This window comes from Diadema antillarum, unplaced genomic scaffold, assembly GCF_040938485.1.
Source record: "Diadema antillarum isolate AM-2024a unplaced genomic scaffold, OU_Dant_1.0 seq00001927_RagTag, whole genome shotgun sequence".
NCBI lineage: Eukaryota > Metazoa > Echinodermata > Echinoidea > Diadematoida > Diadematidae > Diadema > Diadema antillarum.
The window spans coordinates 25,428-49,478 of record NW_027272590.1 but is presented as its reverse complement, the minus strand read 5'-3'; the positions used below and the strand labels follow the sequence as shown (position 1 = coordinate 49,478).

Genomic DNA, 24,051 nt, shown 5'->3' with positions numbered 1-24,051 from the left:
TCTCGCTCAAGAATGTAAAGATATGTGTTATGATATATAGCGTGCCTGCTCAGTGATTTGATACAGAATTTTACTAACTTTTGCAGTGATGAAATTTCCAGTGTAAAGCTATACTTTGTATGTATGACCTCACAAAGAAAGGTCAGCACCTGGTTATTTAGAATACAAACAAGCAACCCGATTTCCCGTGCAGAGAGAGTTTCCTATCACAACCTTCAGCCAGTTTTACAGAGTAGCTCATATAGGCCTACATTGTAGCTTATGCTACTGCCAAGTTTCACAGAAGAAATCAATTTTCCTCAGGCTTGTTTCCTCTTTCTCCCCTTATATGTTAAGATTCTTCAAAGTGGCGGTACGTCAGTAGCATTTCAGTGATTTTTCAGACCAAATGCAGAAAGAAATATGTTATTGACTTACTTTTTTTTCGGGGGGGGGGGGGGATGTTCAGGGGAAAGGAGTAGTAGGTGGTTGCTTGGAGGTAATTGTGTCTTTAATCATGGAAAGCAATCTGCTCTCCTCGTTATATCCTCTGCTGCCTACCATAAATCAGTGAACCAGAAGGAATTGGTTTGGGAGTGTGTATAACACGCGAGCCGTGTTCTTATAGCGCATCATCGCCATCGCCAGATTCCGTTGGTAATTCCCGGCAGCATCCATATGAGCCCGAGTTGACATCGTTGATGTCACAGTGAACTTCAGGAAGAGGAAAAGGAGAAAAGAAATATATATTTATATATATTTATATTTATGATATATATTTTATTATATTTTATATATGATAAGTATGTGTATATTATAGATCTATATTGTGCAAAAATGCTTCAGAACTGTTTCAGAGAAATATTGATCTATATCCGTATATTGTTTTATGAGCTGGATGTCACTGTAAAGATGGAATGACGATGTATAAGAGTGAAATATGTATTAAGGTTTCATGAATTTATTTATTTTTTTCTGTTTTTTTCTGTCTTGCTCACCAGTCTTTAGGAGCAAGATGCTACTTAGTGGGGTTTCCATAGCTACATCAGGTCATCTTGAGATTTCCTAAATGTTACACTTGTTATCATTTGCATATCGTTTCCCTTTTCATGCCTCCCTTAGAATATGATCATTGAAATAATATAGTGTAGTTGCCATTTGGTAGTGCAAGGAATGATATAATGGCGTAAGAGCCAAGCCAATGAGTACCCAGCCAAGTTTGATTAAAATTAGCACCATTTGTTTGGTTCAAATTGTCATCAGTATCATTCAACAATGTTGCAAATTTGAAAAAGCTGAGCAGCATGGTTCAACATGCTGGCAGTGTCTTCAATGTTTTGTCAAAATGATGCTATGAAAAAAAAATTGTGCTTGAAAATGGTTACTAAATGCTTCCATACAGTGAATATCTGTGTTGGAAAAAAAAAAGTGTGTAGGAAAAATGTCAAGTAACAATTTACTAGTACAGTGATGTTTGTTCTGTGATACAAGGACATTTTACAGAATCATCTCTTTTAATGATCATCAACGGTAATAGCTTTTCTGGGAAACTACAACTTACAAGATGATATCCAAAGACCGTGTAACCACAGCAACCCGACTGAGTGCTTCAAACATATGGAGGCAGGTTTTGTCTGGGGAGAATCTACCAAGAAATTTTTGAAGGGGGTAAGCTAGGAGGAAATGACAAGTGAACAGCACATGACTGTCTCTGTGAGGTGGGCTACAAACTTGAGTGCATTTCCGAGAGAGAGATTCCTCAGTAGTAGCACTGTGTCAATTGCATGTGACTTTGAAAACTTTGGAGAGACAACGCACACACACACACACACACACACACACACACACACACACACAAATGTCAAGGGGGTGGGAGGGATAGAGATATGGTGTGAACCAGATCCAAACACAGACAGACAGACAGACAGACAGATAGGCAGACAGACTGACTGACAAGATAAGACAGAGAAGACAAGATAGACAACTAACCATGCTCCTAGAATCCACATACTTGCAGATGAGATGGCTAAGCATCCCAGTCATTTAGAGTTTGTTGGAGAAAAGGAGTGAGGGAAGGACGGGGGTTGGGTTGAGGGCATCTTCCCACTGATTGGGGGGGGGGAGGGGGTTAGGTTCCATGTGACATTATTATTATTATTGCAGACTTAACAGTGACTCCCCGTCTGTGTTGCACCGAGGCTTTACTACCTGTCTCCGAAGATTATCGTCTCTTCCACGTCTTTGACGCGATTTGCGACGTGTCTCAATTGATAAAGCGTCTTCGGCCAAGGTTTCAGAGCGAACCTTCATTCCCACTCCTCATGAGTCCCAACTCCCCTTGTGGGGAAATATTCTGTAAAGGAGATGCCAGCCACAGAATAAGTGAAACGACCAGAGCTTGATGCTCCTTTTAAAGGGACTGTACAGTACTGGTTGAGGTAAGGATTCATGTTTTGAACATTCCAAAGTGAGATAATGAAAAGCCTCTTATAAAATATGAAAGAGCATGTAATTTTAAGAAGGATTCAACGTTTATTTGATGAAAATTGGTTTTCAAATGGCTGAGATATCCAAAAAAGTGCTAATAATAAAAGGCGACATGCCCCAACTTTATTAGTATCTCTTTGTTTCACGTTGTTTTTGGATATCTCAGCCATTTCAAAACCGATTTTCATTGAATAAACTTTTGATACCCCTTAGAACTGCATGCTCTTTCACATCTCATAGAGTGGTTTCTGAATATCTCACAAAACGTTAAAAGCTAAATCTTCACCTCGACCAGAACTGTACACACCCTTTAACATTGCAATGCAGAAAATGAAAGTAGCAATAGCACTTCATTTTCCGCTCATACTTTAGCAATGCTCAAATTTGAGAATTTAATTTTGGACTTCAGAGTAAAAATAGTTTCCCAACGTGCTAGCGTTGACCAGCTAACTGGCACGAAGTTGATCAGGCATGTATTTCAGGCAAGGATACAGAATAAAGTTACTGTGTGTTTGATGATCAAAATTCAAAGTTAGATGGTTTATGTAGTTGTGAGTGTGCTTACGAGAATAACTACTTATGTATGGCTACCACATATAAATGTGAGAATGAAATGAGTGACTTACGAAAATCTTAGATCAGAGATATCAGCCATATCAAAGGTATTAGCCCACATTTGCAAACCCACGAGGATCAAAACTGCATAAAATAGGTCCAATATGACTTGAAGTACAAGTTATAACAGTAACATACCTCACCTGTTGCTCTTTGTCTATACCATTCGATAAAAGAGAGAAAATCATCGTTTTAAAATCAATTTTCAAACCGGGTCAACCCGACCCAAAATCGAATTACGAGCGCGGGCTAGCTACGTACATGTAACTTACACATGTATCGCATGCATGTAGTACGTATGTGGACCGGAGCTAGCGAGCGTTATACGCATGCATACGGTGCATTTTCATTTATTTTTATGAAAGTAATGGACTAATTGGAACGAAATTTTGCACAGGTGTTACTGCAATCATACCCAAACTCCATGCTAACTATGAGACCAATTGCTGCAGGTTTACAAATGTGGGCTAATACCTTTAACCCGTTGAGGATGAGTCCAGAGTATACTTGGGCAGGGGTCTATGGGAAATGCATGTTGTCGCAAAATTAGCCCGTCCTCAACGGGTTAATGTGACGATGAGATGAATGATGTTAGAAAATCATAAATTATGCTCAAGATCTGAGGAGTGTTATGATGTTGCGACAGTACAAGCACAAGATGTCGTAAGCTATATTGTACATGTACTGTATGTATGATACTCAGCCTAATTAATCACATCTTCAACTCAATGTCCCTACTTGCTTTATAGCATAAGGTACATGTAGGTGCGTATGCTACTGTATGTGTGCGAGTTTGGAACCGATGATATGAAAAGGAAAGTTAGCCATACCATCTGGTGGGTTGTATGTGGGTACTATAGTGAATGTTATCATGAAGAGAGGGTACAAGGAACCTATTGCCTCTCAAATATGGCAATTACTCATAGCCTTTGTACAAGGCACCTATGGTCTCCGTACGCAAGGGGTTAATTTGAGTCTTTAAGGTTGTTTGCATCTGGGCTTCTGCAGAATTTCTAGTTCTCTCTCCGCCTAAATCTCTCTGATTTGTCGGGAGCCAGCCCCTGTAAAATGCATTGATCTCCTGACCCCAGACAGGTATTGAAATTAGCTCTCGCTCGCTACCCCGAGTGAAAAGTCGTCGCAAAAAGACGGCATACTGGTCTGAGTTTCTCTCAGACTCTTAAGAGAGATGTCTTCGCCTAGTTCAGTTTGAAGATGGTTAACAAGTACAATGATGTGATTCTACAATGGTATGGGATTTTTTTTCATAACCTCCAAAATGCATGGATTACATGAGTGGTTGCAAGTACAATTAACAATCCTTGTCAATATCCTACAATAAGTCTACTTTGAAATGAATAGAAGATGGTTCAGAATGGGGGGGGGGGATCATCGTTTTCAATCAGAAGTGTGTAAATTGATGTGGTATAAATGATTTCTTCTCTGTCGAGTGGATTTATCAATGTAGCAGTGTCTCTGATGTGTCTGTAAAGCCAAGCCTACATTCCAGAATGATGTCACAGGGTAATGTAAATACAAATCTGCAGCCACAAACTAGACTGTAAGTGGACACTTGAATGTGTGTGGTGTCAGGCAAGGGCAGCTAATTGTCGATATTTCAGACATTGCCAACTTGAGAACTTGGGACTGAGTTAATGTACTTTCTCATATTTCCAAAGCTAATGTCCAGCCAACATCTGTTATTGTTAAGTTCTCTGGACCTAAGTGGCTGCTAACCTGTTGAGGACGAGCTGATTTTGCTATAACACGCATTTCCCATAGACGCCTGCCTGAGTATACTCAGGATTCATCTTCAATGAGTTAATAGTTAATTGAAGGAGTTATCACAGAGATGTACATTATTATACAAATAGTGCATGCTCTATGATGCACTATACTGGATTAGAGAACGACAAATACTAAATTATCCCGAGTGCTGTTTTGTTTCACCTCAGCCTGCGGCCTCGGTGAATAGAACTGCATGAGGGATAATTTAGTATTTGGAGTTCTATAGTCCAGTACTGGTGCATCAATAGAACATGCACTAATTGTTATAGTAAATAGGTCCCTCGATCCACATGTATTTTCTGTAGGTCTAGGCCCTATAATTTTAATCTAACAAGACTCACCGTACCGCCGGCACTGCACCAACCTACTGTAGTTTACGTACACAGCGCGTGACGCTAGTACAGCCGCGTATGCGTATTGTATACATCACAGAGCAGACTCGCGTATAAACTCCTACATTCTGCGTCCAGTGCTCTACGCGCGCATACGTTACATGCTTGGCCCTACGTCCCTCCCTGCGCGAATCTCTTCATATATAAAGCGTAGGCACGCACTGTAAGCGTTCGGTATAGTGGCACGGTCGTGCCACTATACCGGAATTTTTGCACAATCATGTGATACTATCCAACCAATCACAACGCAAATTTCACTCTACCTATTTACTATAACTCCATGATTAATTCCCCCTTAACCCGCTGAGGACAAGTCGATTTTGCTATAGCACACTTTTCCCATAGACACCTGCCCGAGTATACTCAGGACTGGTCTCCAACAGGTTAAGTGCGTAATCTCCTCCGTACGCAATAAGGGGAAAGAAACATTGGCATTTGAATGCTACACCTCACTAGCAGTGAGTCTGATAAGGGTGGGGGGGGGGGGGACTTACCACATAAAGATACCCAAGTAAGACAAGAGATGACTCAGGTGTCAAGAACACATTGAGTTGTCCATGTTTTGTGCTATAATGAGGGAGGAGACTCAACGCCCACACTTTCCTCATGCGAGAGGGTTATGATTGAGTCATGTGGTCATGAATTCCGATATGATTTGAAATTACCAGACAGTGCAGAAAAAAGCCGTTGTAAAATGAGCCAGGGCAGTGAAGGATTCTGTGTTCTTATCACGTCTAAGGAATTATGGCCATATCCCCCCCCCCCCTCCACACACACACCTTTCTTTTTTTTAATCTTCCTCCACCTAGGAAACGTAATGAAAGTGTTCCCAGAGTTCCATATGAATCAATCGGAGTATACATCAGGCTTCGGTGACTCGCATGCATGGATGATTGTTATTTCTGCCGATAAGTCGCGTATGAGCCATGAGGAGTGTTTTATGCTGATTTTAAGTTTGTCTAGAGACTTCTTACGAGGTTCATCACTTTTCTTAGCGGAAGAGAAGAGAGAGCCTGCCAGAGAGAGAGGGTTGCAACAATCCAATTCGCCTCCCGACTGTCAGCTTTAATTTCCGTCACCCAGCTCACTGCGATCAACCCCTGCTGTACACGCGTCTTCATGCGCGAGCCCCCCTCGCTGGCACTGTATGACCCGAAGAGAAGTGAATAACGCTGGAAGGCATGCAGGCAGAGAAAGGAGACAGAGGCTAGATGTTCGTCACAACAGAGGGGAGGATGGTATTTTAGGAAGATGAAGAGAGAGGACGAGATGTAGAAGAACAAGATGGAATAGGAGGAGGAATATACCAGAAGGAGAAGAAGATGATATAGAGTGAGAAAAGATAAAGAGGAGGAGGGTGAGGAGGAAAAAGTGTAGAAGGAAAAAGATGGAGTAGGAAGAGGAATATATCAGGAGAAGAAGATGTTGGAGATAGAAAAGTTGAAGAGAAGAAGAAGGACGACGAGATGTAGAAGAAAAAGGACGCAGAAGGAAGAGGAATATACCAGAAGGAGCAGAAGATGATACAGAGAGAGAGAAAAGATGAAGAGGAGGAGGAGGGTGAGGAGGATTTGTAGAAGGAAAAGATGGAGTAGGAAGAGGAATATATCAGACGGAGAAGAGGATGAGATAGAAAAAAAAGATGAAGAGAAGGAGGAGGGAGGAGATGTAGAAGAACAAGATGGAGTAGGAGGAGGAATATACAAGAAAGAAAAGAAGATGACGGAGGGAGAGAAAATGAAGAGAAGGAAGAGGAGGAGGAGGAGATGTCAAAGAAAAAGACGGAGTAGGAGAAGGAATATACCAGAAGGAGAAGAAGATGATATAGAGTGAGAAAAGATGAAGAGGAGGAGGAGGGTGAGGAGGATTTGTAGAAGGAAAAGATCGAGTAGGAGGAGGAATATACAAGAAGGAAAAGAAGATGAGGGAGAGAGATAAAAAGATGGAAGATAAAGAGGAGGAGGGGGATGTTGAAAAAAAAAAGACGGAGAAGGAGGAGGAATATACCAGAAGGAGAGAAAATATGAAGAGGAGATGTAGAAGAAAAAAGATGGAGTAGGAAGAGGAATATATACAAGAAGGAAAAGAAGATGAGGGAGAGAAAAAAAAGATGAAGAGGAGAGGGAGGAGGAGGAGGAAGAGGAGATGCAGAAGAAAGAGATGGAATAGGAGGAGGAATATACAAGAAGGAAAAGAAGATGAGGGAGAGAGATAAAAGATGAAGAGAAGGAAGAGGAGGAGAAAAAAAAAAGAAGAAAGTAGAAGGAGGTATACTGTATATGCCAAATATTTCCCAAGGTTTCTATTTTTGTGAATCTTGCGAGTCAGGTGCTATTTGCAAATCTAAAAGCATGCAAAATTATTAACTCTGATCGCGATATGAATGTGACGTGCACCCATACATTTCTCTGTTCAGTGCTGTACTCCATGATAGTGAGAAAGAAACAGAGAAGAAATTGATAAGGAAGAGATAGAGAAGATGATTAAAAAAAAGAGAGTAAAGGAGATCTAGAACGAGGAGATACATGTACCAACAGAAAGTGATTAGAGAATATGTTTAGACAATAAAGTTTGATGTCCATTGGAAAAGTAAAAGATACATCCTCGAGTGAAAGAAATGATACCAGCTGAAATGTAAGGTCTGTGGGGTAAGTACCGTGGCATCGCCGTGCCACTCTGAATCTAAGGTGACTGTGCAGTGAGTAGAGAAACAGGACAGAAAGGTCGACTTTTCACCATAATTAGACCTAAAAGTAGACAGTTTTCTGGATTTTGCACAAAACCTTGACACGTTTTCACAAAAGTGATTGATAGCGATGGCAACCCCATGTATAAATTAGTCACTCTATTTGGGCAAGAAAGATAAACTTTGTGTGAGTGAACAAAATGTGTGAGAGAGGTGATGCCAATGGGGAAGGATTTTATTTACCAGAAGGAAGATGGTTTGAGCTACAATATTTATTTCTATGAAAAATAGTACAAAGTGGCACAAAAAATCCAAGTGTATGTGATATCAACTAGTCATATCACGACCAAATACAGTGTTTGGAAAACAGGTGGATAGCTTAAACAGTAAGAAAGACGGTGGTATTGAGGAGAGAAATATATGATTAACCATCAAAATGCACTAGGAGAAAGGATAGTATTGTGTGTGTCAATCATCGAAGGTTGAGGAGTGGATTTCAAATGAAAAGAAATATATACAGAAGAAAAGGAACATAAACATATGGATATATGGGAAAGAGAGTAGGGTATTAAAGAAGAGTGTTACAGGAGCAATTGGCCTGTCTTCATCAGACCGAAGTCCAAACTAGCAGGCCATTGTGTGGTTTGGGGAAAAAAGCCCAATACCATGAAAGTGCATTTTCATTTGCTTTGAAGAGAGCCCGCTTGTGAAATTAACCCAAAGTTGACACATGCGTACTCTGCACCGTTTCTTGGCTCAGCTCAGTACCAAGTTTGAAATGTGATTTCTCCAGTATGATGTGATCAAGAAAATCTCGGGCTGATGGAGACGCAACCCAATAGCACGCTAATTCTCAAATTTGTGCGCTGTTTCATGAACTACACTGAGATTTTAGGGGAAATTGTTGCGATCAAAATAGCATGCTATTTGCATCTTCATTGCACAAATAGCTGGTTAATTTGACATCGGGCTTATTTCCTAACCACAAAATAGTATGCTATTTTGAAACTTTGGCCTGATGAGGGAGAAATTTGACCCAAGAGTGAAAATTGTTTTGACTAGAAGCAGCTGACAGGCAAGTGACATCGTTTTAAAGACACCCTTGAAAATTGTACCTCTTAGTTTGTCAAACTGTGATGATTAGGCTGTACAGTGATGTTCCCATCATTGACTGTAGAAATACTTGAGGATGCAAAAGTCTGGAAAACTCTGTTTTGAGCAACAGACATCTACATGTACATCCCCAAAGCTGCTAAGAAATGATTTTGAAATGGTTTTCTATCACTGAGCTGTGTATTGGAAAATGGAGCATAATTGTCACCGAACAATAAGAGGCTTTCGTGCTGTCAAAGCACTTAAAAATCACTTTCAAGAGTACTTTTTGGTTTTCATGGGTAGGTTGATAAACAAACACTTTCTTGCTTCAGATCTATGTTGAGTTATATAATGTTACATGATAGAGTGAGTCAATATCTACATAAGTATTTATAGATTGGGAAAAATAGCGAAAAAAGGGACCTTTAGTCGAAAATTTTTGTACCATGAACATGTTGTAGTTACATATAACACTTCAAAGCTGAGGTTGTATCAGCTAGCCATAAACCAACATGTTACATATGTGACACCATTACTCTCCGGCTCCTTGGAATTCAAGGAAAGATGGAAGTTTGTGGAGGAATGGCCGACTGCCATTTTTTTTTTATCAACCGTGAGACTTTCAGAGTTCCCATACCTCTGGATGATCAGTGCCCAGGCAAGAAATAATGAGTTTGGGAATCACGGAAACGAAGGGACGGAAACTTTGGAATAATGTCAGCGGTAGGAAAATGTTCTCTTCGTGTTAACTCTGTCAGAGCTGCAACCTCAGAGCATCATCGCCGTAGTAAGCAGCATAGTGGCCCACGGTATTTTTCGGGAGTTTTAACACGGAGCCGAAGAACACATGGTATTCAGCTTGAGACAGAGGTTGGAAATGCCGACGGTGACTCCTGGGTCGCCCTCATTCACAGCCAAGCGCTTTCTCAGACTCGCCAGCTAAACTGTACCCGCTCTCTCGTCTCTGTTTTTATATAGAGAGGGATAGGGAGAGAGAGAGAGAGAGGGAGAGATTCTCATCTGAGGTAGACGTGGGACAGATACACATAAACACACACAAACAACATGTGCACACTCAGACACACACACACACACACACACACACACACACAAACATACACACACTCACACATACACACACCTATGGACATTGATACACACACTCTCGCCTCCCGTACACACACTCAGGCAGACAGTGGGTGCACGCACCAGTGCCTCAGCACTCACAGTGGAGCGATCAACCCAGACTCCAAATTCTGGAGGGGGGGAGAGATCACTTGGCAGCCCTCATTCGCCGCACAGCCGCGGTGTCAGCCAGTTCCCTCGCGTGTTTTCGTCTCATTCGTCCCTACCCCCCTCTCTGTTTGTCTCTCTCCCTTTCTCTCTCTGTTTCTCCCTTCTCCTATTCTCTGTCGGCCACAGCACCATCCAGCCATACGCTCCGTGTGCGCATCCGTGGCGGTGCGTAGGTATCGAAAACGAGAACCCCCCACCACCGCCCGCATTCTCACAAGTCAGTCAGTGTTTGTGAACTCTTTAACGGCTGAAGGTCTTGCGCGGGGGTGCTGCACACACAACGGGCGAAAAGGCATGCCGGGGACGAGATAACTACTGAGCCAGCCAGGCTGGACGTGGAGACCCGCGCACCTTGCCGCTCGCCCTCCCGAAGTATATACACAGGTTGTAACCAGCTGCTGTAGAGACAGTATCTGTTTGGACCAGCTGCTTGTGCAGGCAGCAGCCAGACACACTGGGGGGAGAGCCATTTGTGTTTGGGTCGACCGGACTGTGCTGGGGTGGACAACCGGACTCGTGCTCAATATACTACTGTCTGTCTGGGAATTATAACTTCTGTTGTCCCCGCTCCACTTGTGCGTCCCTGAGATGTCAAGATTTATTTGTGGATCAACATCACCACGCATGTGGTAGCCCGGAGTTGGATATATATATATTTTTTTTCTTTCTTTCTTGTGTGTGTACCTCCTTCATGTGTGTGTACGACGGCATGTTCATATGGCTTGCTGCCTAATTGGAATTTAGGATTGCTCGAAGCTGAAACCCTGGTAAGCACACCCTTGAACTAGAACTAGTACAGTTGTACTTCACAGTGACTGCTTTGGGGGGTTTTATGTCCCTTTTCAAATACTCTCTGTGTGTATTTTCAAATCTCTTGCCCTGTCATGGGTGTACACCATTTGGGCTCTCTGTACAACTCATTTCAGACTTCTTTTTGTTTTGTTTTATTTTTCTTATGTGATATATCTCATCATTCTGGATTCTTGTGTTAAGTTAAGTTTGTGCTCTTTTTTTTTTGTATTGCATATCAAACTGTTAGGCATGTTCAAATATTTTGCATATATTTATACTGTTTTCCTAACCTTTTTGCCATTCTTGAAGTAATGGGTCATGGTGGGGTTTTTGTTTGTTTGTGTGAATGTAGAGATAGAAATGCTGTTCTTTTCCTTTAATTTGTTTTATTTTGTTTTATTTTGTTTTCTAAGTGGTTGTATTTTTCTTGATAAGGTTTTTTGGCCTTTGCCCATGACTGAGGCAATGTCCAAATAGCTTTCCAAAACATATGAATGAATAAATCCCCAGTGGCATGTGTGTTATCTCTATAATGGGAGAATAATACATACACTGTACATAGCATGACATGTCCAATGTGAATGCTGGATACCAACCAGGGAAGCATGGGGTCTTTGACATTATTTCATATTTAACAAAATGTCATTTTGTGTGAATTTTTGACAAAGATTGTTTTGTTTCTGGGTTTGGCTCAAGGTATAAATCACTCACTTGTGCTTTTTTTGTGTGTGTGTAGAATGTTGTTATTTAACTGGATACAGATTCTGCCATATGATGATAGTACAAATGGAATAATCAAGTAACCTGCCTTTTGTTCTGTCTACATGACTGTTGGCTATGATCTGTATCATAGTTGAGTGTGACTTGTTGTCAAAAAAAAAAAGCCATATCAAAAGCATTTTTCTTTAAACTCAAGAGATGTTTTCCTTCCCTCCAAAACCCACCAGTCATAACTGTACAAATGTACAAATAGTATTAATTGATCAATAATATTTATTTATGTTGTACCATGTGTTCCATGTGCATAAAGTTCATGCTTCCTAGAATGTCTTAGTTATGTCGTGCGCTTAGAAACGCCAGTATGAAGCGCCATATAAATGCAATTATTATTATCATTATTATTATTATTACTATTATTTTCATAGAATGTCAGAGTCACATCACCTGCTGCCTGTGGGATGAACAGTAAATAATGTAACTATTGTCATTGTACTAGATGGAATACTGAAGATCTCATGAGATTCATGTAGATTTGATTTATTCTACTTCAGTTTGATATGTTTTGAGAAAGCACAGGAACAATTGTGGTCAATAAATTCACCTATTCAGTTTGAGTTCCATTTCATACACAGTCTGGTGATTAAAAAAAAAAAATGCCTAGGACCCTATGTAATGAGGATTGAACATTAGTCAATACATCTTCTTTTCCTTTGCTGAGCTCAAGGCCGCCATGCAAACAAATGCATGCCTACACACACATGTATTCCCTGCATTTAGTGAGCAAATGTTTGTACTATGTAATCGGGCATTGTAATTGCAGTAATTGTAATCCAATCAAGCGCTGTCAACATCATGTGATTGACAAAACCCCTGCTAACGCTAAGCCTGGTCCTTTCGTCAGAGGGTGGGCGTGTGTTTGCATCAGTTCTTGGAAGGTGATAGTGCAACTGTGTCTGCATCATCTGTGTACAGAGTCTTTTTTCCGCCAGTGGGTTCTTGAAATTTTGTGTACAGCGCGTGTAAATATCAATGAGAAAATGCTGGCTATCGAAACAAATAGTGCACATATTAGTTGTTTGTTTGTTTTTTCCCTAGACTCTTTTCACAGTGAGGTTTCTGTGTGTGTGGGTGGGGAACCCACTTGGATGGAATTCTTGAAAGGCACCGAGCCGTGAATATATTTGCTGCCACCATTTAAGCAGCTTTTAAGCAGCCTTTAAGCGGCTCTTAGTCCAATGACTACTGAATCACTGTGCATATGATCGCCCAAAATGTATTTAAAGGTGGAGATCTAAAGTAGGCACTGTCAGTAAATCCAATTGTTCTGTTATTCTTGGAATGTAGCAGTTTAAAGGGGAAACTGCTCTTGTCTGTTCAGCATAGCATTTTCTCAGAACTGTGTAATTTTCATCTTTAGGTCAATTGATTGTCCATATCAAATTTGGCAGCTCAGTTAAAAACCAACCAGTCCTGTGATTTTGTGTCTGTCAAAAATACAGTGTTGTCAGACTCCAATTTGGTCTTTAAATTGTTAGTGTTTTGGTTGAATGACTTATTTGCCACTTTTTTTTTCCTGCTTATCACAATATGTACCTGTGAGTTCAAGAGAAACATCAGAAAGTATAAAACAAATCAGCAAGATGTATGATTATGTTGGCATTAGCATTATTTATAAAACATTGCCATAAGCCTTAATGGACATTGAACTGAAGGTGCACTAATCATATCATGCACTACCAAGAAATAACTCAGATTATAAACAAAATATAGAAGAACCTTGTCGTCTTACAATTATAGACCTATACCGTAATAGACGATTGCAATACATTAAAAAAAATAAAGAGAATTTAATACATATTTTCACTTTTTTAGCATAATGAAAGAGCACCATGCACTTACCTCTTTCACAAAGCAGGGGAATAATATCAACCTTGACATTTGTCAGTAACATGGCCAGGGATTATGTACTTTTCATATGAAATTATATTTTGTGGAATTTTCTTTATATTTTCTTATATTATTATTATCATTATTAAATTATAGTGCATATGTGATGTCCATAGTCTGTAGTAGTATCCTGATCTACAAATAGCTGTCTCCTCTCCAAAATTTCAACAATTCATAAACTTTTGGGTGGATTGTCTTATTTTCTTCAAACTTTCACTGATGTGATCTACTAATAATGCTGCATTCACTCAATCCATATGAATATCAAGGTGCTGAACTTGTCCTTTAAGAAATGATAAGGATTGTAGCATCATTGCAGTCTTGTGCTATTATGGAGTGAAGTTCACTAATGACAAATACACAAAGTGCAAAAAGATACATCTTTACAAATGCTAGCATTTATTCCACTCCTCTTGCCACCATTCTGTGTTCTACACAGCAGCTCTCTCTTCTACCTGGGTGAATGAGTCTTCCAATCAAAGATTATTCTCCCGGTGAATGGAACACCATTGCCCTGAGTGGTACCTCCCCTTCCCCAAGGGTACTGGATGTAATTATATCTGGTATATTAGCATTGCGTTGAAGAGAGGAAAAAGGGGGACAAATATTGCAACAAAGACAAGGGAAGACATGGTGTCAGTCCAGAGAAAGTCGGCCCTTTCAATACGTCTTGATTGGACCAATTCCTCTTTACCCCCTCCCCCCCCCCCCCTCCAGTGAACACCCCGTAGGGCTACAAGGCGTAGCTCCCTTTAAACCCCCGGCACGCGGGGCATTACCAAATGAAGATAATTGCCCGGGCATACAGCTTGCCCGCTGCTCGTGCCGAATATCACTAGCTACTTTTTTGCAGTCTCTTCTCCTCCTTCTTCCGAGATTTCCCTTTCTTCTCCATCCCCTCTTCCTCGCAAGTTACGGGTGTCTTGCGATCCCAATAACGTCGTCCCTCACATGCACAAAAAGGCTGTGATTCAGAGAGGGGCTCTCACACAATACAAATCGTAATTTTCCAATAGACACGCTTGACTTGCCGTTATTACTTAAATGGCCGTGCATTAGGTCGGCCATTGAGATCACCTAGGGCACGGCTCGTGCCTCCCCTAATTCCTTTTTGTCCATTTGCGCACGCTAAAAGCTGCCACCCTCTCTCTCTCCCCCATTATGCATGTATGTATTCCATTTTGGGGGCTCTACTCTGCGAGGATGGGGCAGGGTCTTGCCACAATGTTGGCCAGCCACGTACGTACACATGTGCAAATCTTTTGGCTGTGAAAAGCCGCACATATCGCGGGTGGAGCAGCCGTACTCCTGGTAATCCCGCCCCTTCAGGTGAATGCTGAAGAGATCTTTCATCTACAGTAGTGAGGTCTTTGATTCCTCTCTTAAGTACCTGGGCTTACAGAGAGTCAAAAGATGGATAGGGGAGGGGGGGGGGGGGATAAGCCCACGAGACAGGTGCTCAATAAAAAGAATGCACAGGTGAACGAAACTCCAGAAATCACTTTTGCATGCGCTGCTTTGTGTGAGAGAGAGAGAGGGGAGGAGTGGGAGGGTGTCAGTGTCGCTAAGCCGATATCATCGTTTGCTCAACAAACAGTTTGCTGAGGCTGGGGATGACTTGATTCTAATCCTCTTACGTTCTTAACTCAGGGAGCTTCTTGTTTTGTGCCTTAATCAAGGCATGTCATGACTTGACAGTAACTCCTTGTGTTGAAAGCATGATTGTAAGGGTAGCCTGAGTGAAGGACCCTCTACAAGCACACTACCATAATGGCTCCGAGCAGGCAAAAGCTGTTTTGATGTGTGATTCCCTAAGAATATTAGCATTTGCTGGCGAAGTGTAGTGCACAATACAAAATATAATTTGACATATAAGGAATGAGTCTCCATAATGAAACAAGAGTAAAAGCAAATTTAGACACACATTTGCCCACCACGTTGTTATTGCCATTTACTTACTTATGCATACTGTTTACACCATTTATTTCGTAAGAGTATATTCTGTCAAATTTTGTGAATCCGGTGCTATTTGCAAATTTGACGCCACATGAAATTATTAACTCTGATTCCAGCATTATTGCATTGTGCATTTACATACATCTCTAAATTTATCATTTTACTTCACAACTGCTGTTTAGACCACTTGCAAAAATGTTGGAAATCCTGATTCACAAAATAGTTACACTAGCTAAATAGATGTAAGCAGTGTAATATACATGTACCTCAAAAAGCAATTGACACACATACTTGCACATTATTCATGCATCATAGAGATAGATTTTACTGGACTGGTAGGGATAGATTTTACTTTATATCTTTTATTTGCTCAGATTGGTTAATACATTGCTTGGGTCATTTATTTTTTTTCTGTAGTACATATTGTCAAATATAGTTAAGGCCAGGTAAAATAAAAGAAGAGTAGTTTCTCATTCCTGCGCCTTGCCCGAGCAGAGCACGCACTTGGGTGCTGTATGCAAGCCTCAAGTACGCGCAGCTCCCACGTTCATTGACCCTATCTGCCAAAAGATACAAAATCCTTTAAAAATTCATTAAAATTCCTGGAGAACTACCAAAATTTAATCCTCTATTCCTTGTGTCATTTTCAACATTTCCTGCAAGTTTCATTCAAATCCGTACACAACCTCTTGAGTCATTTTGCACGCAAATAAACAAACAAACAACACCGGCAAAAACATGGGCCTAACCTCCTTGGTAGAGGTAATAGATTATGCTCTTGTTCAAAAGAGCATCAATGTGTCTAAATGCACTTCAGACTTTATTCTTCTTGTCTGGTGATTTGTTTAGGGTGTGTGGTATTTATTTTTGATTGCACAGAGGCTAAATTGCAATTATTATTTTTTTTTTGTCTGCTACCTTCCAAGAACCTCCCCCCAAAAAACTGTTGTGAATGCATGAAGTTTGGTGATAAGTTTTGATGCAAAAGAGGGTGCAGTTGTGTCATTGTGATTTTTTTTTTTTTACATAGCTTGATGCACAGCTTCAAGAATGGGACAAATAGCTCAAGGAGAAAGGAGATCGAAATGAGATGAACAATGGTTTCTAAATTTGTGGTTGAGATTTTTTTTTTTTTTTTTGGGGGGGGGGGGGAAGAGCAGGTTTGTTACACTAAGTAGCGAATTTTCCTTTGTGTGGTCTGAACCAAATGAAACTGGGAAAGAATAGTTGAATCAACCAACCATTACTTTTCAATAAAGGCCAGATTGGGCAAAAGCCGCGGCATTAGTAAACAGCTGGTTTGAGCAGGGACCTATTTGTCATCAAATTTTGCCACAGAAGGGACTTACCTATTGTTCACAACCTTATCAAAGGCGATTGTTTCTCTGTTTCAAACATGCTTCATGGTCTGTACCATCGGAATTCCGGGTAACTCAAAAGCAACTGTGTGTTGTGTATATGAGCTCCCTTGTTTCTTGTTGTTTATACAAAGATTAAAAAAAAAACAGAGAGAAAATGGCACTGTGATATGAAAATGCAGTACCAGGGTAAAAGGAGCAAGTGTACAGGACTTTGGATGGTATATATGCCATCGTCATCAGCACGATTTACATGTAGTGAGAACTCCTACACTGTGAGTTTCATGTTTTCATAGCATTTACTGCATGTTCAAAGCATAGTTTACATTACAATCCTCCAGCAATGAGGCTGTTTGAGGGGATAACGCAACTAATATTTACAAGAAAGACACACACACACACACACACACACACACACACACACACACACACACAAATCGCTTGGAAGGCCTGACTATTCCCATGGAGAATTTTTAAAATAATTTTTCTAATTTGATTCCTCCCATCCTTCAATTTTAAAGGAGGAATGTCAGTTTTGCCAGATGTACATTGTACATGTAATGTATCGATAGTGACAGAGACTCCAACTCTCCTGTTTTCGACGGGAGATCTCCCGCCAAAAGCCCATTTTTGCAAAATCTCTCGTTCTCCCGCTTGAGATTTAATTTCTCCCGCCCTGGCTCTGTGTCTCCCACTTGAAATGATTTCTTACTTAATATCATTGTATGTTGAAAAAATAAGCCTTAGATAGCACAAGAGAGCATCTAGAACCCTAGAGCAAGGAACTTCGCACATATCAAATTGGAGTCTCCCGTTTGCTAGGGGTTTCAGGCGGGAGAATCTCCTGATCAGAAGGTGCTTCGGTTTGGAGTCTCTGTAATGATGTTAGTGGTGACAATGATGATTGTCAGTGTCATCAGTAGTAGAAGTAGAAGTAGTAGAGATATTTGTTGTAGTAGTAGTAGTAGTAGTAGTAGTAGCAGGGTTATGAATCTGTGAATCTAAATGCATTTTGAAGTGATGACATCTCACAAGTTGTTGGCAAAATGATTGGCTGGTAGTATTTCAGAGTGGTGTTGTAGCGGACACACAGCAGTAGAACAATAATCATCAGACATGTCACCCTGTAGCATGGAGAATTATTGTCCAAGATGTCCACGTATGGAATGGTTTGAATGTTGTTGGGCAAAGATGTACCTTAGGTCTCAAAGAAGATCCAATTTTAATTTGTAACATTTATATGTACATGTGCAAAATCATTTTCCCCTTTTTTGGGTAGATATCTTGAGATGTACCTGAGCCCTTTCTGTTCTGGGAACGTTTGACAGAGTGTACAATAGGCGTGTCTTCATCAGCCCGAAGTTTCAAAATAGCGCACTATCTTGCGGTTACCAAACTAGTCCGATGTCAAAATAGCGCGCTATCTGTGTAGTGAAGACGCAGATAGCGCGCTATTTGATCGGGAAAATTTCCCCCAAAATCTTGGTCTAGTTCGTCAACTAGAGCGCTAATTCGTGAAATAGCGCGCTATCTTGGGTGCGTCTCCATCAGCCCGAAATTTTCTCGATCCCTCCACGCTTCTGGTTAGCCAGCTGGCAATGGAAAGGGCATGTACAAGCAGCTAGTGATTGTGTATAGTACGTTGCACGCACGGTGTATTCAAGGATCACATGTGTGTACTATAGGCCTACTGTTGTTGTCATCTTTAAAACCAGGGAGGTGATTTCTCTCACCTCCCTATTAAAACTCAGTGCCGTGCATGCTAGCTGTTCTTTTGCAAACTTCTTCTTCTGGTCCACTCTACCTTAGCTGAAGATTCTTGCAGATTGTGTGCATTTTGGATTTGTTTAAACATTGCAATTCGTTAATTTCATATAAGATGCCTCACTGGACAGAAGAAAGAGTAGCGTTATTAATATCCCTTTGGAGAGAATTTGCTGTACTGCTCACCTCCCTGGTTGTAGAATCGTACATACGGTGATATAGGAGATTTTGAGCGGGGAAATCCACTTTCGAACCGCGAGCCACGCAGAGTAATATTGCAAAGTGCGCATGCGTCAATTTTCGGACTAATTTCCCGAAGCAGGCTGTTCGAGCTGATGAAGACGCACATTCGCTGTATCGGGCTATTTTCTAAGACCGCAAAATGTCCCGCTAGTTTGAACTTCGGGCTGATGAAGACACGCCTAATGCTGTATGCACTTCTCTGCCAAACAGCACTCGGAGTGCGCAAAAAGGGTGTAACACATCATTTTATTCATGCTTGAAAGGCTTATAGCAAAGGAGAGCACTGTATTGATATATGTGTGAATCCCAGCATGAATTTGGCATGAAATGCTTGTCACATGATGAATGGTAGCAGGTAGAATTATGTCAAGAGAAAGAGAGAGAGAGGTATGAACCTTGACCTTTGTGGGGCTATTACCAGAGGTCAAGCTGTGATAATGTAATTGTGCCTCTCTTGACAATGAGAATCCACTCTCACTTATCAGCAGTTGCAGGCGTGCATGCAGATACAGAAAAAATAAGTAAGCTGAATCTAATATATGTTGCACTGTTTCTGCACTACAGTTTCAGTCTCTACAAGACAGAAAAAAAGTAAACGCATATCTCTGTCATTTGTATCTTATCATAGGTGATGGAGCAGAATCCTTGAGGTCTTGGACGCCTTTGCTAGAGAGACGGGTGGTTTGGAGAAGAGGAGATTTATATTTGCGATCCTCCCAAGTCGCTCCGCTTCACAACACAATGGCTCTGTTGGGGAGGATTTGCCGAGCCGTACAGGAGGCCTGCGTGTCTCCGTGGCTCCTGGTGTGCCTACACGTGGTCTTATTGCTGGCATCCTCTGCCTCAAGCTATGTGCACTTTGTGAGGAAAATCTCCCTGGTGACAGCTCCATCACGCTGCAGAAAATGACTCTGGACCCACGGACAAACACAATCTATGTGGGATCTGTCAACCGACTCTACAAACTCAACAGCGATCTCGTTGAGGAGGTGCACTTAGACACCGGTCCTGTGCTGGACCACCCGATGTGTTTCCCTCCTCCAGGCGATTGCCTGGATCCTTCGTACGAGAAGGTGCCCATGAACAACATCATCAAGATTCTGCTCGTGGATGGGGATCGTCTGATCACGTGCGGCAGCATCTTTCAGGGCATCTGCCAGGTTCGCAGCCTGGACAACTTCTCACTGATAGCCAACAATACGTCAGAGGAGATAGTGGCCAACACTGTGATCGGCACGTCCGTAGGCTTCATCTCCGATGGGCCGGACAACGGAGAGAACGTGCTGTACACAGCCACCTCGAATGCGGCGTGGCTCGACAATAACGTCCCCACGGTGTCGGTGAGGACTCTCCATAAGACCAGCTCGATGGAGCTGTTTGGTGTGTTGAAGGTGGGCTTCAGGGCCGTCAGCCAAATCATCATTCCAGACGGGACAGTGTCCGGGTCGCCCAGCGGCTTCAACATCACATACATGTACGGGTTTTCCAGCGGGAATTTCATCTATTTCCTTGCGGTGCAGCCCAGAGATCACAGAGACCTCCCTCGTCAAGTGCAATACTACACCAAGATAGTGCGGATATGTAAGGCGGACATCAACCTGCACTCATACATAGAGCTGCCCCTCGAGTGTAGGGTCGGTTCGACCCTCTACAACGTGGTGCAGTCCGGTTTCATCGCCAAGGCAGGCAAGGCGGCGGGCGCAACGTGGCAGAACGAAGACGCGCTCTTCGTCACCTTCTCCCAGTCGGAGGAGCACTCGCGTGACCCACAGCGCAAGTCGGCCGTTTGCATGTACCTGATTTCGGATCTCAATCAGGCATTCTTTGACCGGAGACGTGAGTGTGTCGCGGGGCTTTCGGACGATACCGAGATGGAGTGGTACAAGAGTTTGCCGTGTTCACCCAAAGGCTCAAATCCAACGCTGGTAGGTTTGCAATGCATTTTTCTAGAAAAAAAAAAAAAATACTTTTTTTATCATATTCTGGCATTTTGATTGTAGTATCATCCAAAGAGGGACTTCAATGCAAAGTTAACCTGAAATAGATTTTACTTAAGTTTAGATGAGAGAGTGGAAATTGTTATTTTTTTTCTGAATTTATGTAACAATATATCAATGATTACACTGTTGCCTCGTTGGGAGAAAGATGAAATCTGATAGTAGAACTCTAATAATGATATAGTGACCAAGTGATATTCACTTTGGGATCTGAGATTATGTGTTTGTTATACTTGATGGCCATCGAAAGTTCTTTGTGATGGAGAGATGTTTTCCATGGTGTCTTTCAACAGGTGCAGCAAATGGACTTGAATGGGCAAAACTACTGCCACACAATCGACTTCATCGGTCCAATGGGGGGAACCAATAGCCCCATCGAAGCTCAGGCGATCTACACCGACGACTCCGCCCTCTTCACCACCATCGCGGTCTCGCACAAGCCCCGCGATTCGGCGGTCTTCATTGGCGACGACAGGGGTCACCTACGAAAGGTAACGTCTGCAATCCAATGTCCGCATCCTGTTCTGTTGTAGATTTTCATGTGATGATGAACAATTTACGGTATGCGAGTGTGGAGCCCAAAATGAAAAAAAAAAGTGTTGACCGGCAGTGATCTCACAAACCTTAACGAGACCCAGTCGCTGGAATGGCTGCAGGCGCAAGATTCATGCCTGTAAGCCCATGGCTTGCCTGTAATTGGATATGTGCTTCTCAGCACATCAGCATAATATAATCCCAAATGTTTATCGATGGCCCCCAGCCATTCTTATCCCAGATTCCAGCCTGCCGCCAAAACGAGCCAGGGGAATTGGTCATTAAACTGTGGCAGGTGCAATATTTTGAGGGGTCTTCTGCGGCCATGATGATGACCCGTTTCTTCATCACTTAAGTTTATTTAAAACATCCCATCTCATCCTCAGGTCTTCGATTCAGCTCTGTGTGTAACCGAAAGAAAATTTCTTGTCACATGATATCTTAGCCCAGACTGAGCGTGGAAAATGTAATCAATGAATTCAGTTCTAGTCATTGTGAAAGTGATGTGCACCTTTTTTTTCCTGATAAATAAAGATAAAAACAGCTGTGCTATACCCCATCCCCCCTCCTTCTCCCCCCCCCCCCCAAAAAAAAAAGGATAACATAAGCAGCCAAACAGACAGCATATCACTAATTTAAAATCCCAATCATTTGTGAATGAAAACAATAACTTGCTGGTTGTGTGTTAGCTAGCCATCCGTGTCCAAAGTTTGAATCACGCTGGTAGTATTTTGTTTGAAAACATATCAATGTTTCATAGATACATTATTTCTGTCTGCACTTACATACTCCCTTGCACTAATGGCTTGGGTTGAATGTTTTTATCTTCTTGAAGATGGAGGTGACAAGGATGACGACGATAATGACGATGAGGATAGTATAGGTGATGATGATGCTGATGATCGATCTTGATGATTGCAATAACTGTCGTGATGATAGCAACCACTTTTAGCAAGGCTTATTTCCATTATTTGCAAAGTATTATCAAGTGCATCCTGTCTTTAAAAATTTACACTTTTGTGATATTATTTTTAACAAAAACGTTCTGTTTTTCCTACATTCTACATTCCAATCCTCTTCTTTCATTATTTCCACCACCACAAACACCACCACTACCACTACCACTACCACTACCACTACCACCACCACTACAAATACCACTACCACTACCACCACCACTACCACCACCACCACCACCACTACCACCACTATCACCACCATCACCACTACCACAACCACCACCTCCACTACCACTACCACCACCACCACCACTACCACAACCACCACCACTACCACCATCACCACTAACACTACCATTACCACCACTACCACCACCATTACCACCACTACTACCACCATTACCATCACCACCACTACCACCACTACCAACCACCACCACTGCTACCACTACCACCACCACTACTACTGTCACCACTACCACCATTACCATCACACTACCACCACCACCACTACCACTATTGCCACCACCACCATCACTACCACTACCACTACCACCACTACCACTACCAACAGCTCATGATTACATCGCGCAGTGAGGCCAGACTAAGCAAGGATATTGTGATCGTGGAGGGGAGTTCAGTGGTGCAAAACGGACTCATGTTAAACCTGGATGAGGAATATATCTATGTCATGACGCAGCGTCGGGTAAGTCGACCAATCTGTTGTTACCCTTTCCTTATGACTCTTATGTTTAAAAGTGCTCTTGACAGAGAGATATGGTGATGAGTCTGACATGAATAGCATGGGGTTCTTACCACGTCTGTTGCGTGATGTCCAAAGTGTGATTGGCGCGACTGCGGTTAAAGAAGTCAGTGGCGGGGTGATGTTGCGAGGTTGTCGCATTCTGTGATATTGCCACTTTCCCCAAATGAGAGTGTTGAAGTGTATGTTGCGTGCCTTAAAGGGACTGTACAGGACTGGCTGAGGTGGGGATTCATGTTTTGAACATTCCTAAGTGAGATAATGAGAAACCTCTTATGAAATATGAAAGAGCGTGTAATTTTAAGAAGTATTCGACGTTTCTTTGATGAAAATTGGTTTTCAAATGGCTGAGATATCCCAAAAAGTGATAATAATAAAAGGCGACAGGCCACGCCTTTTATTAAGATCTCTTTGTTTCACCTTGTTTTTGGATATCTCAGCCATTTCAAAACCGATTTTCATCAAATAAACTTTTGATACGCCTTAGAATTGCATGCTCTTTGACATCTTATAGAGTGGTTTCTGAATATCTCGCAGAACGTTAAAAGCTAAATCCTCACCTCAACCAGAACTGTACCCACCCTTTAAAGTTCTGGTATTCTTACTTTTTTATATTCTCGACTTTTCTCATAAATTTTTGTGCAATTGTAATCAAGCCATTGCCTATGGGATTCTGATCT

General features: G+C 41.8%; 1 pseudogene; it reads left to right on the top strand.

The window, feature by feature from the left end:
- Window positions 1-23,536, top strand: part of LOC139713222 (plexin-A4-like) — a 274,914-nt pseudogene extending 251,378 nt beyond the window's left edge.
- The last annotated feature ends 515 nt before the right edge of the window (window positions 23,537-24,051 follow it).